The sequence below is a fragment of the Amblyomma maculatum genome, chromosome 9 (genome assembly GCF_055883805.1).
Source record: "Amblyomma maculatum isolate TAMU_Amacu chromosome 9, ASM5588380v1, whole genome shotgun sequence".
Classification (NCBI taxonomy): domain Eukaryota; kingdom Metazoa; phylum Arthropoda; class Arachnida; order Ixodida; family Ixodidae; genus Amblyomma; species Amblyomma maculatum.
The window spans coordinates 21230549-21245805 of NC_139352.1; the positions used below are offsets into that span (position 1 = coordinate 21230549).

General features: G+C 47.7%; 1 long non-coding RNA gene across 1 annotated transcript in view; it reads right to left on the reverse strand.

The window, feature by feature from the left end:
- Window positions 1-6820: 6820 nt before the first annotated feature.
- Window positions 6821-15257, reverse strand: part of LOC146178551 (uncharacterized) — a 38076-nt gene continuing 29639 nt past the window's right edge. Inside the window, exon 4 of the long non-coding RNA XR_014700980.1 lies at window positions 6821-6927. This is a non-coding gene — a long non-coding RNA (uncharacterized LOC146178551). The remainder of the gene's footprint in view (window positions 6928-15257) is intronic.

Sequence of the window (15257 nt, forward strand, 5' to 3'; positions counted from 1 at the left end):
CTTGTGGCGGTGCTGCGGCCCATGCAGAGTCGCTCGACACATCGGACAACTTGACTGTCAGGAAAACTTCGATGTCCCGACCACACCTCAGCGGCGCCGGGCGCGGCCAGAACTCGTACATGCACTGGGGTAGTCAAAAGTTCCCAGGCCATAGGTTCTGCTTCTGAGCAGTATAGTCAGGCAGCTACGACGGCCCCCTATCTCAGATTATCTGTGGAGGATAGAAGAAACATTATTCTAACTTCTGAGATAATTGATAGCTTTAATGGGATGACATTGCCTTGCTAAGCAACTCGGGGGATGAACTGCAAATAATGATTGATGACCTAGACAGGAAAAGTAGAAAGGTAGGCTTGAAAATCAATATGCAGAAGACTAAGGTAATGTTCAACAGCCTCGGGAAGGAACAGCAGTTTACATTAGGTAGCGAAATACTGGAAGTAGTAGGCGAATATGTCTACTTAGGACAGGTAGTAACCGCAGATCCGGACCACGAAAAGGAAATAACAAGAAGAATACGATTGGGATGGAGCGCATTTGGCAAGCACTCGCAGATTATGACTAGCAGCTTACCGGTATCGCTCAAGAGGAAAGTATACAACAGTCGCATCTTGCCTGTACTCACCTATGGGGCTGAAACGTGGAGGCTAACCAAGAGAGTTCTACTTAAGTTGAGGACAACCGAGAGGGCTATGGAGCGAAAAATGGTAGGGGTAACATTAAGAGATAGAAAGCGTGCAGAGTGGGTCAGAGAAATAACTCAAGTTACCGACATTCTAGTAGAAATTAAGAAGAAGAAATGGACATGGGCAGGACATGTAGTGCGGAGAGGATAACCGATGGTCGCTGAGGGTAACAAACTGGATTCCAAGGGAAGGAAAGCGTAGCAGGGGGCGGCAGAAAGTTAGGTGGGCGGATGAGATTAAGAAGTTCGCAGGGGTCAAGTGGATGCAGCTAGCACAGAACCGGGTTAAGTGGAGAAATATGGGAGAGGCCTTCGCCCTGCAGTGGGTATAATCAGGATGATGATGATGATGATGATGATGATGATGATGATGATGATGATGATGATGATGATGAATGGGATCTCAAGTGTCAGCTTGTGGCCTGGTAACTTTTGACTTCCCATGTACGTCTGAAACCGTATTACGCGCGTTAAAGAATACGTGTTTACGCTTGTTAATGTTTGTTTACCTTTTCTGTTTGTTTTGGAACATCTAGGCGATGTTCTTTAAGGAAGATTAATACCGGCGAACCATTCAACTCTCTCTATTGGTTGTATTTACCAGCCACCGGCATGCGGCCTTATCGCTGCGATTGTAGCACATGAATCGACTAGGTACTTTGTTCATGCTCGTTGTCATGAGACGCGGTTTTATCACTTCTGTGTTGCAGAAGATGGCTCGAGCTGCATGCCATAAAGATTCTAGCCACACGATTGTCTTACTACAATGTTCCTCGGTAGGCTATCCGCCGTTTGCGGTTTTATCTCGATATTTCTTTGCCGCCTTTAATCGAGCGCTCACGATTAAAACCGGAATTCTTAGTTCGACGACCGAAGAACATGTTTGCTCTTATCTCTGCCGCAGGTTAGCTTGGTATTTTTGCGGGTGGTGGTGGTGGAAAGCATTTATTACAAAAGGAGAGGTTTCTTGGAGAGCCACCCCTAGTGGGCTGCTCCCCTTACAATACTAGGTGGAGTCCCTTATTCCGAGACTCCATTGGTCTGGGCCACCACACGAGCTCGCTGGACCAGCGCTTGTTGTGCCGCTAGATCCAGGCAGCCGAGCAAGGCCACCTCCCAGTCCTCTAGGGTAGGGGAAGGGGTTATGGGTAAAAGAAGGATTTAGCTGGCATGCCCAGACCATGTGAAAGGTGTCAGCCACATCTCCGCAGTAAGGGCAGAGGCCAGAAAAGGAAGGGTCGAAATGTTTGAGTACTGCCGGGCAAGGTGTTAGGCAAGGAGACACAATCTCCCCAGTACTATTCACAGCTTGTTTAGAGGAAGTATTCAGAGACTTGGAATGGGAGCAGTTAGGGATAAGGGTAGATGGAGAATACCTCAGTAATCTGCGATTTGCTGATGACATTGCCTTGCTAAGCAACTCGGGGGATGAACTGCAAATAATGATTGATGACCTAGACAGAAAAAGTAGAAAGGTAGGCTTGAAAATCAATATGCAGAAGACTAAGGTAATGTTCAACAGCCTCGGGAAGGAACAGCAGTTTACATTAGGTAGCGAAATTAGTAGGCGAATATGTCTACTTAGGACAGGTAGTAACCGCAGATCCGGACCATGAAAAGGAAATAACAAGAAGAATAAGATTGGGATGGAGCGCATTTGGCAAGCACTCGCAGATTATGACTAGCAGCTTACCGGTATCGCTCAAGAGGAAAGAATACAACAGTTGCATCTTGCCTGTACTCACCTATGGGGCTGAAACGTGGAGGCTGACCAAGAGACTTCTACTTAAGTTGAGGACAACCCAGAGGGCTATGGAACGAAAAATGGTAGGGGTAACATTAAGAGATAGAAAGCGTGCAGAGTGGGTCAAAGAAATAACTCAAGTTACCGACATTCTAGGGGAAATTAAGAAGAAATGGACATGGGCAGGACATGTAGTGCGAAGAGAGGATAACCGATGGTCGCTGAGGGTAACAAACTGGATTCCAAGGGAAGGAAAGCGTAGCAGGGGGCGCCAGAAAGTTAGGTGGGCGGATGAGATTAGGAAGTTCGCAGGGGTCAAGTGGATGCAGCTAGCACAGAACCGGGTTAAGTGGAGAAATATGGGAGAGGCCTTAGCCCTGCAGTGGGTATAATCAGGATGATGACGATGATGATGATGATGATGATGATGGTGGTGGTGGTGGTGGTGGTGGTGGTGGTGGTGGTGGTGGTGGTGGTGGTGGTGGTGGTGGTGGGCAAAGTAGAGTGTTAGTAAAACGTCTAAGAAGTATTCTTTTGCCCGCTTTCCCTAGCCCCTTGAGAGGAGCCGGGTACTGACTGTACGAGTCCTGGTAATAGGCACAGATTCTTGAAAAGTTAAGAGAGGATAAGTGTCCTGGTCCAGATCGGTAGGGTCTAACGCCGGGGGCTCGGTTAGTGAGTGCACGGGCGGCCGAGTTGGGGGCCTCATTCCCTGGTAGGCTCTGGTGGCCTGGAGTCCAAATGAGAAATCGGGCTGGGGGGGGCGGGCAAGCTGCTCTCCCAAATATTCTTTGTGCTGTAGGCGTTATCCAGCCCAGCTCATAATTTCGACAGGCCCCTCGCGAGTCGAATAGGATGAATTTAGATTGAGGGCTCAAAAATCAGAATTCGTGCATCTACGCCCCTCGCCGAGGTGCAAGACACCAATACTCTCTGGCTAGTGGACCCATACGCAGATTAGAGTTTTCTGACTCTTTATTCACCAAAATCGTCGCGCTGACACAACACTAGCCAAGCTTCGCAAGGTTGGCGACCAAGGGGGCCGCATGGTCCGCCGCGTCTCCAACAAGCGTGGGGGCCTCAGAAATAGGGATGCCATGCGACTCGCCTATGCTTTTGTAACGAGTCGAATTCTTTATTCAAATCCATACCTGCACTTGCGCAAGCATGATGAAGACATCCTGGAGGTAACTTTCCGCAAGATGATCAAGAGGGCGCTCATCCTCCCGATCTCTAACTCCAATGCGAGGCTCCTTGCATTGGGGGTGGTGAACACCTATCGGGAGCTGCGCAAGGCGCACCTCACTAATCAATACACGCGTCTTGCCCAGACCGTGCCCGGTCGTCGCCTTTTGGACCGTCTAAATATACAACACAACCATCACAATGAGGAAAGGATACGAGTGCTAGAGCTATGGAGAGCTGCCCTTCCTACCAAAATGAACACAGAAGACCACAATGAACGGCGTCTGGCGCGGGCAAATGCCCTGCACCGCCAATATGGCTCTAAACACAATGTTTTCTATGTCGACGTAGCGGGCCCGCACAATTCCAGGGGAGGATGGTACACGGCTGCAATCGTTCACGAGGAAAGACAGGTGGATGTCCTTACTTTTAAGGCCGCTGGCGCAAGCCACGCGGAGGAGGTAGCAATCGCCCTGGCTTTCATTCATGTGCAACGCCAATGTCTTCTTTTGTGGCTCCGGGCTTGTCACCACAACATGACAGTATTGAAATTTTTCTCTGTCTGTCGCCCGATGCTGCGCCTTTTCTTCCCTTTTAACCAACTTACAGAGTCGTTGTTGTTGCGACTGAAGGAAGATGGAAAAGAAAGCGTGCGGGCCTGCTACTGGCTCTGTAGCTGAGCTACCTCCGCTGCATCATGCGGATAGAAGCGAAAATAGAGAAGAAAGAAAAATATTTAGAGGGAGCGTGAAAGACGCGCGTTGGAACAGCCGTCATCAGCCACTGAAATGTTGGCGAGTGCAGTGACGACCTACAACCGGTACAACAACCGGGGACAGGAGTCCGCGCCGCAGACGGCGGGGGCCTACCATTTCCAGCCCCGTAAAGCTAGGAACAGCCACCCCCCTCTGCCCTTACAGAGTGAGTGAGTGAGTGAGTGAGTGAGTGAGTGAGTGAGTGAGTGAGTGAGTGAGTGAGTGAGTGAGTGAGTGAGTGAGTGAGTGAGTGAGTGAGTGAGTGAGTGAGTGAGTGAGTGAGTGAGTGAGTGAGTGAGTGAGTGAGTGAGTGAGTGAGTGAGTGAGTGAGTGAGTGAGTGAGTGAGTGTAGCGGTTCACCATACTGCTGCTTCAGCTCAGGCTCCCTTACTTTACGGCACGTGTTGGTGTCCAGGGAACAGCTCTGACAGATACAGCGCGTGCCCTTTCCTCTGAACTATTTATTTTTATTATTTACTTAAAGATACTCCGCATTTCATTTTCTTCAATCAGTTTCCTTTTCTACGGGCGTGGTGCAGGCATCTACAGAGAAAGTGTGCCGCGTAGCGCGCTTGCCTTTAATGTAAACCTACTAATGCGAATACATTAGCAGGCATGTAAACATATTAAAGATCATGAGGGACAAGTTTGGTGGTTAGTCCCAAATGGGAGTTTGATGCCATGAATATCAGATGCAGTATCAGGGAGAGAAAGGAGTTACGTTTTGAGAATGTCGGTGATAGCACTACCGAACCCGAAGAGCACCACATTAAGGTCAAAAAGAAGGCAAGAAGAGCCGTAGACTAGCGTGGGCTCCCCACTGGAGCACGAACAAAAAACAAGTGAGGAGGGAGAACCGCGTTCGCAAGAAAATCATTACCAAAACTAGGCAACAGCCGAATTCGTGACATGAAGGTAAACCAGTATTTCTTCAAGGAACAAACTGGCATGCTAAATGTTCGAGAGGAATTTGCATTTAGCCCTAGCCCTTGAACTTCTATAGCGCATGTCATTCATGTGTGCATCATGTTTGTGACCTATAATTTGAGGTCGCGTCGTTCCGGCAGTTAAGCTAGTGTTGCAGTTAGTGAAGTGCTATTACTCGGCTCCCAGGATCAACCCACTGTTCGGCGCACCCAGAGATCTACAAGAGGGCAGCGCGCGTTTATGGGACGGCCACAGCGTGAATCTCCAGACGCCAGTTTATGACAATGTCCAGTAAAAATTTGTCGTGTTTATTAGTTCCGACTCTATTTTATATCAATTATTGCGAAGCCTGTGTGCTTGTATCAGAGCCACTTTAGTTGCATGTGTTACTTGTTATGAGCCTGGATAATGTGTTCCTAATATCAGTATGAAATGTTCTACAACGTCACTTTCTATATAAGGTTGTTTCGTTGTTAACTCTGACTGCGATGCTTTCCCTGGCTTGAACCGGTGGAAGCTAGGCACCAAGCGGTCACCCCTTCTCTCAATACAGGGCGCTGGTTTCAGGCTCAGTTCGTCACGCATATCAAGGGCATATCCTGTGAGACCGTAAAAGCTACCTACACGCACTCTACTGGTGTATGGAGCTACACGCACAAACATGGGGCGCTTCGTTAGTCAATATAAATACTACCTTGCGACCGCTAAAGAATCAACCCTTTCCTCACAGTCTGAGCTGAGGAAAGGGTTGATTCTGCAGCTGTCACATCGTTAATCAATATAAATACTACCTTGTTACAGCTACAGAATTAACCTTTTCCTCACAGTTTGAGCTAGGAAAAGTTTGTTGAAGAAAGATATGTACTGAAAATTATCTCTTTTTGCTAAGAAGATATTAGTCATTCTAGTGATAAGTTATAGCAGCAAAACCAACTTTAGCGCTACCAGAGTTTTGTTCTAGGATTGCTAGAAATGCCCAAAGCCTTCATCAGTTAACCATTTGCTGTTTCTGTACAGTAGCTTATAATGATAATTCTATATATATTCTGTTGCTGGATGTATTCTACACATTTATATTCTTAAGGTGAGTGCTGAATATTTCAATGTATAAAGGAGATTCAGTATCCGCAATTTCATTCTGCGTCGATGCTTCAAGGGCAATTATAAGATATTAGTCATTCTAGCAATATGTCATACCAGCAAAACAATCTTTAGCGCTACCGGAGTTTTGATCCCGGAGCCCTACAAATGCCCCATGCCTTCATCAGTAAACCACTTGTTTTTGCACAGCAGCTTATAATGATTACTCCATATACATGCTTTTCGTGGATGTATCTACACGTTTATAATCTTAACGTGAGCACTGAATAGGATATAGCAGCAAAACAAACTTTAGCGCTACCTTAGTTTTGATCTAGGAGCGCTACAAATCTCCCAGCCTTCATCAGTAAACCACCTGTTCGAAATGAGAGAACAGGGCCGATTCTCCAGCTCAGGCCAGTGAATAAAGGGTCAGAGTAAACTTCAAGGCCCCTCACGTGGTTTTGCAGTTGCGCTCTCAATTGCTTGTTCAGTTGTCATCGTTACTTGCGTCTGTACTGCCACGTTGTCGGGTGTCGTCTTCGGATCCACTGAAAAAGACGAATCTAGTTTAGGAGTTGGTTATAATGACAGTATTTAGCTTTTCGCCATATAGAATCCGGGAAACTGTCAAACGACAAGACGAGAACGAGAGTTACTCCAGTGAATATAAATAAAATTATCTCAGCATCAGTCGCAGACTCATTAATTCACAAATCAGATATGGCTTTTATAATAGGTACAGTAACAATAGGCAGAACCACACGTCTTCCCACCAGTATTCAGCCAATCCCATTCATTGAAGAAAACTACACAAATATCATCACAGACAGCACTTTCCTCGGCATAAAATGCTCAAGAATGTCTTGCCCCAATGAATTGACTGCAACACCGGCATGATCACCCACTGAATAATGCTCCTTTCACACAAGGATATTTAGTGTCACTTTCAACGAGTGGTATTCGCCTTTAGTGTCATTTGTGTAGTGTCACACGATGTTTTCTACTGACGCACCAGAACGCACTAGCTCCGCAGCAAGTTTTCCGAGCTCCCAGAGTTTGTACAGCTGGCGAGTATATAGTCTCGACAGCAGCGCATCCACATATTATTTATGCAATTTTGAGGATTACAATGTTCCGAACTTTGTATCTTAATTTCAGGAGTGTGACTTTCAACAGGCACCAGATTTAAGCTGTCACCAACTAAAATCAAAACGCTACTCTTGATCTCAGTGTCTGCGCTATGGTGAAGGCGTTCATCTGCAGCTGCTCTTCGATGCATACACATTACGTATCTGGGGCTCAACCTCAAGCGGTAACAGTATAAAGTTGGAGCAATTTGCTGCTCAATGTCTAAAAAGTCATCCGAGGACACAAATTAGTGCGCTCAAGCGCCGACCAGAGGCAGCCCAGCTTTGCCTCCTGGAAGCCGTCCGTACTATGCTAGAGAATTAATTGCGCATCTCTGCTGTCACAAGCGTCAACGAATCGTACTATAATTATTTTCTTTTCAGGTAGATAATAGGCTCTGGAGTAAAACGCTGCCAAGAATGAATCCTTCTTTGGGATCCTAGATACGTACGGAGTTTATATGAGCAGTAGCTGCTATGCAAGCATATTTCCGCGCACAATTCCATAGCCGTCGCAGCCGGTGCGGCACGCAGCTCACACAATCAGCTTGTATACTAGTACGCTTGTGCCTTGAATCACACCTATCTCTTAATATCCGGAAGTCAGGCTGACAATAGCTAATGCTGCGAATAAGTAATGTACTATTAAGCTGGCCAATATGCGATACAAAATTAGGCCTGTCGACGACAGCAGAATAGTGCACGGTAAGCTCCACAGGTTATACGTTGCTCTGCCGGCCGCGGGCGCTCAAGAGTGGCACTACTGCGGTATGCTAGTGGCATCCAGCAGAATAGTGCACGGTAAGCTCAACAGGCTACGTTGCTCTGCCGGCCGCGGGCGCTCAAGGGTGGCACTACTGCGGTATGCTAGTGGCATCCAGCAGAATAGTGCACGGTAAGCTCAACAGGCTACGTTGCTCTGCCGGCCGCGGGCGCTCAAGGGTGGCACTACTGCGGTATGCTAGTGGCATCCAGTACTGTGAAGGTTGCGAGCACCTCGTCTAGTTTTATTATGCAGCAGGGACCGGAAGTTTTTTTGTGTAATCTTAATTCAACGTCACGCGAAGCAAACCTTGTGTAGACGTGACGATGCTGCATTGTATGGCTGCTGCACCGATCGACAGCTGAGGCTGCAAGAAGCGCGGTCGGACAGGCAGAGAGACACTGCTTATAATAATTTGTTGCTATCAAAACGCAATTTCGTGTGAAAATGCAAATTTCTACGAATCAGACCAGCTCATGCACTTTTCGCACTTGAACACCGGTGATCGCACTCCGTCAATGGACACTGCCATTTTCATAGTTAACGATGCAAGCCAAAGTCGCAAAGCTAGGTTCGCGATAAATGCAGTTAGCAATGTAAATGTATAGCGTAAACTCGGCTGGTTTCAACCTGAACAACAATAACCACATTAGCGAAAAGCGTGGTCAAGCATGTCTCCGTGATTTTACGATGCTTGTTGTAAAAAACGTGTTTTCTTGCACAAATAAACTTTGACTATTACCCTCAAATAATAGTGATGCCGATATATTCACCTTTTAAAGTAATTATGCAAAAACAAATTAATTTCCACAGGGTGCTACAACATCCATATTGCATCTGGCAATATTCAAAAATGACATTATTTTTGTCCTGTGACATCCCATCCGAAAATGCCAATCTTCAAATTGTTGTGCGCTTCTTGAAAATCTAACTAAACTTGCCCGTGTGACGTGGCCACATCTGTGTGATGGGATTCAGTCCACCGTAACGCAAAACCAGACTATCTCAGGTGAAAGGCTTTCAAGATTGATGGCGGAATAATCACATTACCCAAGAACAACTACAAATTTATCCCTCCGTCACGGAAGACGAGTTTCCACTGCAGCGTAATTATTGTATAACTACAGTATGGAAACGAGTAAACGGACTGCTCGCGAGCTACAACCAAGAAAAGGCCAGCACAGGAATTATTTTGACAACTCCGTTCATCTGTGCAAGGTCAAATAGGTTTGGAAACTAAAACACTAAACATTACGCTAAATAAGGTATTGAAGAAATTGCACAATACAAGGCTGCAACTAGAATGAAAAGGCGCGACGAACTAGAAATAATGGAAACTCTGAGAAATAATAAGTGCAAAATTTAGGTAAGAGGTTTGGTTTTATTTTGTGGGTTTTAACATCCAAAAGCGACTCAGGCTAGGAATCACGCCACAGTGGAGGGCTCTGGAAATTTCGACCAAATGGGGTTTTTTTAGCGTGCACTGACATTGCCCAGCACACGATCGTCTTACTTTTCGCCTCCATCGAAAAGCCGCCGCCGTGCCGGGATTCGATTCCGCATCCTTGGAAGCAGCTGTCGAGCGCCGTAACCACTGCGCCACCGAGACGGGGCTTAGGTAAAAGTGGCAAATAGATGTTAAATTACAGAATAATAAATACAGAAACTACAGTTGGGAAAATGAAGGTTGTCTGTCTTAATCGCTGTGGTCATCGCGTCTGCGTTGAGATAATTTGGTCACAGAATAAAACTCCGGTGAAACTTAACAAACTGATTTAATGGCTACATGGAAGAAACTTTACAGAAATTCAAACTGACGACCGTTTCCTTCGGCGTCTTGCAAGCTACTCCGAACACGGTTGGCCGCGTTTGTCTTCAACGGCGCCAGTGAAGCGGGAGGGACGCTTTGAGGGGCGACGAGCCGCTGGTCGACTGGCCGGGAGTGGCAAGGAGCAGCCGTGCCCTTTCCCAAAAAGCACTGCGGCGCGTCCACACACACACACACACACACACACACACACACACACACACACACACACACACACACACACACACACACACACACACACACACACACACACACACACACACACACACACACACACACACACACACACACACACACACACACACACACACACACACACACACACACACACACACACACACACACACACACACACACACACACACACACACACACACACACACACACACACACACACACACACACACACACACACACACACACACACACACACACACACACACACACACACACACACACACACACACACACACACACACACACACACACACACACACACACACACACACACACACACACACACACACACACACACACACACACACACACACACACACACACACACACACACACACACACACACACACACACACACACACACACACACACACACACACACACACACACACACACACACACACACACACACACACACACACACACACACACACACACACACCGCGAGTGGCCGCTCGGCCGACGATCAGGGGAACAAAACAACCGTCTCCTGACACGTCCCTCTGATCTGGTTTTTGTCCGCTTTTGTCCCCGACAAAGGTAGCAGTACTTGCTGACTTCGTTTCATATTTGTTCATTAGCCCTCTCTGCCTATCTCTCTGGACTTGAAACTTTTGTTGAAAGTCACCAATTTTTGCATTCCTTTTCAGTTTGTGAGGATAAATCAGACGGTGCTGAACAGCATTCATACGTGGCACAAGTTTAAACTGCTCTAGCACTGTCTCTCTCCCAGCCACAATGTTTTGCTTTTCTTCACACCATGTTGATAATGTGAAAAAATTGAATAGAGCTATATCGATATGACATTAAAGCACGTTTTAGTAATAGTTCCCATGGATCACGTCAGTTATTCTTGTTGGGTCCTAAAGTATTGTTGAGCTATCTAATGGAGGATCACATGAAATATTTATTATGATACGTTTGAACATCCATTTATTTTACGTCAGGCTCACACATTAGAGATCGCAAATGCTCATAAGAAAACCTGTCGAATAATTTGTGTTCTTTTTCTCAAACCAATAAAAATGACCTCATAAAAGCCGTGGTGGCAGTTAACTATATCCCGGCGCTACAGCTCTAGCCCCCATTACTAATATTACAGTTTTAATGCTGTGTAAAGAGGAAGTTCCAATGAGGCGGACAGATCGCCGAGAAAGAGGAAGTGCCTTTTGCGGACAAGCTGTCTACAAGCTGAGCCACCCCCGCTCCGGTCTTACTCGCTACCAGTGCCCACTACCAGTGCCTGGATCCCCGCTTAACACTTGGTGGAGGTGCGCTGGCCGGGGCAGCTGTTCTGTACCAGCAACAATAATTCAATCCCATTCCATCAGACACGTACGAACTAGCCTATTTCACGTAGTGGTAACAAGGCTCACACATTAGAGATCATATATGCTCATAAGAAAACCTGTCCAATAATTTGTTATTTTCCTCAAATTAATAAAAACGACCTCATAAAAGCAGTGGTGGCAGTTTACTACATATATCCCGGCGCTACAGCTCTGGCCCCCATTACTGATATTGCAGTTTTAATGTTGTTTTGTACCAGCAATAATAATTAAATCCCATTCCAACAGATACGTAAGAACATATTGTCACGTAGTGGTGACAAGGCCCTACACACCAAAAGAAGACACAGGCATGATGGTACTGAAATTAAGTCATTATTGGGCTGACTTGCGCCCGCAAAAGAACTAAGCAACACGGTGGTGGCGATAGCAACAAATGTGCTCGTCGATCGTCGAACTGAGAATGCCCGTTGCACTCGTCAACGCTCATTTAAAGGCTGTTCAGAAATTTTTAGATAACATCGCAAACTACCACTAGCGCAACCTGGAACATTGCAGAAATATACGCGAGTGATCGGAATCTTACAGATAGATCTCGGTGCATCGTTCGCGACAAAGAAAAGGATAACGCGTCGTATCGCGACAAAGAGCATGATCAAACACGGGATAAAGAATTGATCAGCGCGCCAGATACACAATGATATGGACGCATACCAGCGGCTGTCGAACAGGAACAAATAATGATTTAAACAGTTCGCGGCATTACTTCAACAGCGCTGTCCCCGGCTACTCGCTTGTCCTATGTTTGTTGAGCTGTGTATTTTTAAAAAATGATGCACCAACTAGCTCAACTCAGTTCTTTAAAAAAAAAAAAAGCATCACCTCGTTGTTTCAAAATAAACAGACATGAATTAACATAAGCATTGCAAAGCAGTTTTTGATGGCCTTTGCAAGTTCTGTCCTAAAAGAAAGAGCTCAGGCCCTCTTTCAATCAAGACTTCAACTCCCAAATGAGCCTGTCCTGGTTACGTTGAGGAGATGAAGCGCCTGTTTCGCCGCGCGGATCCCAACATGACCGAAGGTGAGAGAGTGAAATTTTTAATGCGAGGCATTAAAGAGTCGCTTTTTGCAGGACTTGCAAGGAATCCGGCGAAAACTGTGGACGAATTTGAAAGTGAAGCATCGACAATCGAAAAGACGATGGACATCCGGAGGAGCCCCTATGATAGACCACAGCAACCAGTCAGCGCAAGCCCCTGCAGCAGTGCATTTGCCAGTGGAAAAAGCTTTCAGGACCTCACCCGTGAGATCGTCCGAGAGGAACTTCGCCGGCTGCTGCCATCATTCCAACAACCTATAGGTGGCGACGCTCGCGGACGTCGTCCGTGAAGAAGTCCAGCAGGCCTGGGTGTTCCTCAAGCCACAGCTCCGACGGCTCCAGCGGAAGAAACGAGTGATGAATTACGCTGCTTCACTACGTCGTCCTGCGCCCAGACGTGACTTTCCAAGCCCTCGCCGCTACCGTCCTGTTCCTGAAAGCTGCCCTATGGCCCCCGCCCACCAAGCCTACCATCGAACCCCATGACTCAGGAAATGCGACGTCTGGAGGACTGCGAACAACAGGCCATTATGCTTCCAGTGCGGTGAGGCGGGCCATATTCTAAGTCACTGCCCGTACCGACGAATCGGCCGCCGCTGATTTGCAGTCGACGCCCCACGACCCCGCCCCGGTCAACGACCGCAAGAAATCGAGGACTACCTGCGTAGCGGTGAGTTGGCGCCGCCAACCTGTCGATTCAGCCCCCGTCACCGTACAGGGCCCGCTTTTCGTCACCAGGCCGCAACTACGATGACAGTCTGCAAGGAAGGTCCCTAAGCCCCCGTAGGGGGAAATTAAAAGTAGCAACCTTTGGAAGTGAGGTTGCTATACGGCGAACTAACGAATATCCTCCGCCGCCGACGACGAGTAACGACGACGCCGCTATGACGTCGACATTACTCGTGAAGATGCCCTCAACACGCCCAGACTCCAAAGTGACACCGCCGCTACGCCCGACGTCAACATCCAAGACGACGCGACCAAACTTCAAGCTACCACTGCCGCTCAGCGAAGTGACGACGGTGTGCCCCGGCCGCGACCTCAGCACGAGACGCAGCAGAGATCGAACACCGAAGCCAACGTGCAATACAAGAACGCGAACAAGCGACCTTGAGGTTGCTGTCGACGGACGCATGATTACATCCTAGTGGACACCGAAGCCGACTACTCAGTCATCAGTGGATCTTTGGCCGCCCAGCTTAAGAAAGTGTTGACCACTTGGGACGGCCCGCTACTCCGCACAGCTGGTGGTAACCTTATTACACCGTCGGGGCGATGCAAAGCAAGGGTTACGGTAAATGGACGTACCTACCCAACCAGCTTCGCCGTCCTACAGCAGTGTTCCCGCGACGTGATTCTGGGCATGAATTTTCTGAACGAACATAGGGCGATCATCGACCTCCGATCCAAGCTCATCAAGCTCTCGACGGAGAAAATCATACCTGTTACGAGAACTTCGATACATCACGGCGCTCTCAACGTTCTCGACGGAGAATTGACCGTACCGCCCCGATCAAGCGTCATCGTCCCTGTGGGTACAAAAGAAGTCGAACGCGCGGAGGGGGTTGTCGAAGGAAACACTCAACTGTTACTGGATGGAGGACTTGGAGTCGCAAGAGGGATCACCCGTTTCCTTCATGGGCAAGCTCAGGCGCTCGTCACGAACTTCACCGAAGAATACCCAGAACCTCCACCAGATGTCACGTAGTGGTGACAAGGCCGTACACCCCAAAAGAAGACACAGGCGTGATGGTACTGAAATTAATTCTTTACTGGGCAGACTTGCGCCCGTAAAAGAACTAAGCAACTCGGCGGCGGCGATAGAAACAAACGTGCTCGTCGATCGTCGAACTGAGAATGCCCGTCGCACTCGTCAACGCTCAATTTAAAGGCTGCTCAGAAAAAATCTAGATAACGTCGTAAACTGCCACTAGCACAACCTGGAACACTGTAGAAACATACGCGAGTGATCGGAATCTTCGAGATAGATCTCGGTGCATCGTTAACGACAAAGAAAATGATAATGCGTCGTATCGCGACAACGATCATAATCAAACACGGGATACAGAATTGATAAGCGCGCCAGAATCACTATGATATGGCCGCATGCCAGCGGCTGTCGAACAGGAACAAATAACGATTTAAGCAGTTCGCGGCAATATAGTGACGCGGTTTTTGTTAACAGTCATGCCGACCGAAGGCAACTTGTTTTGCTAGCTTACTATGCTCTGTTTCTTTCAACACTAAATAACGTAGTTCTGCCAAGAATTTTTCAACATACGTTTTTGACATCTAGTTTGGCGTTCGGGCTTTTCTCTTCCAAGTAAGGCAAAGTGGGTTGTGATTTGGAGGTCTGGGCCCCCGATGGGCCCATGTCGTTAGCTCATGAGGGGAACATGTGGGTTTTGCAACTGGTGCCAAAGGAGGTGCCCTTATGGGCTGTCCACATAAGCTTCGACCTGTCCCGTTTTGTACTCATGCGGGCAGCCCATAGAGGGCAGCCCACCCCCCCCCCCCCACACACACACACACAAT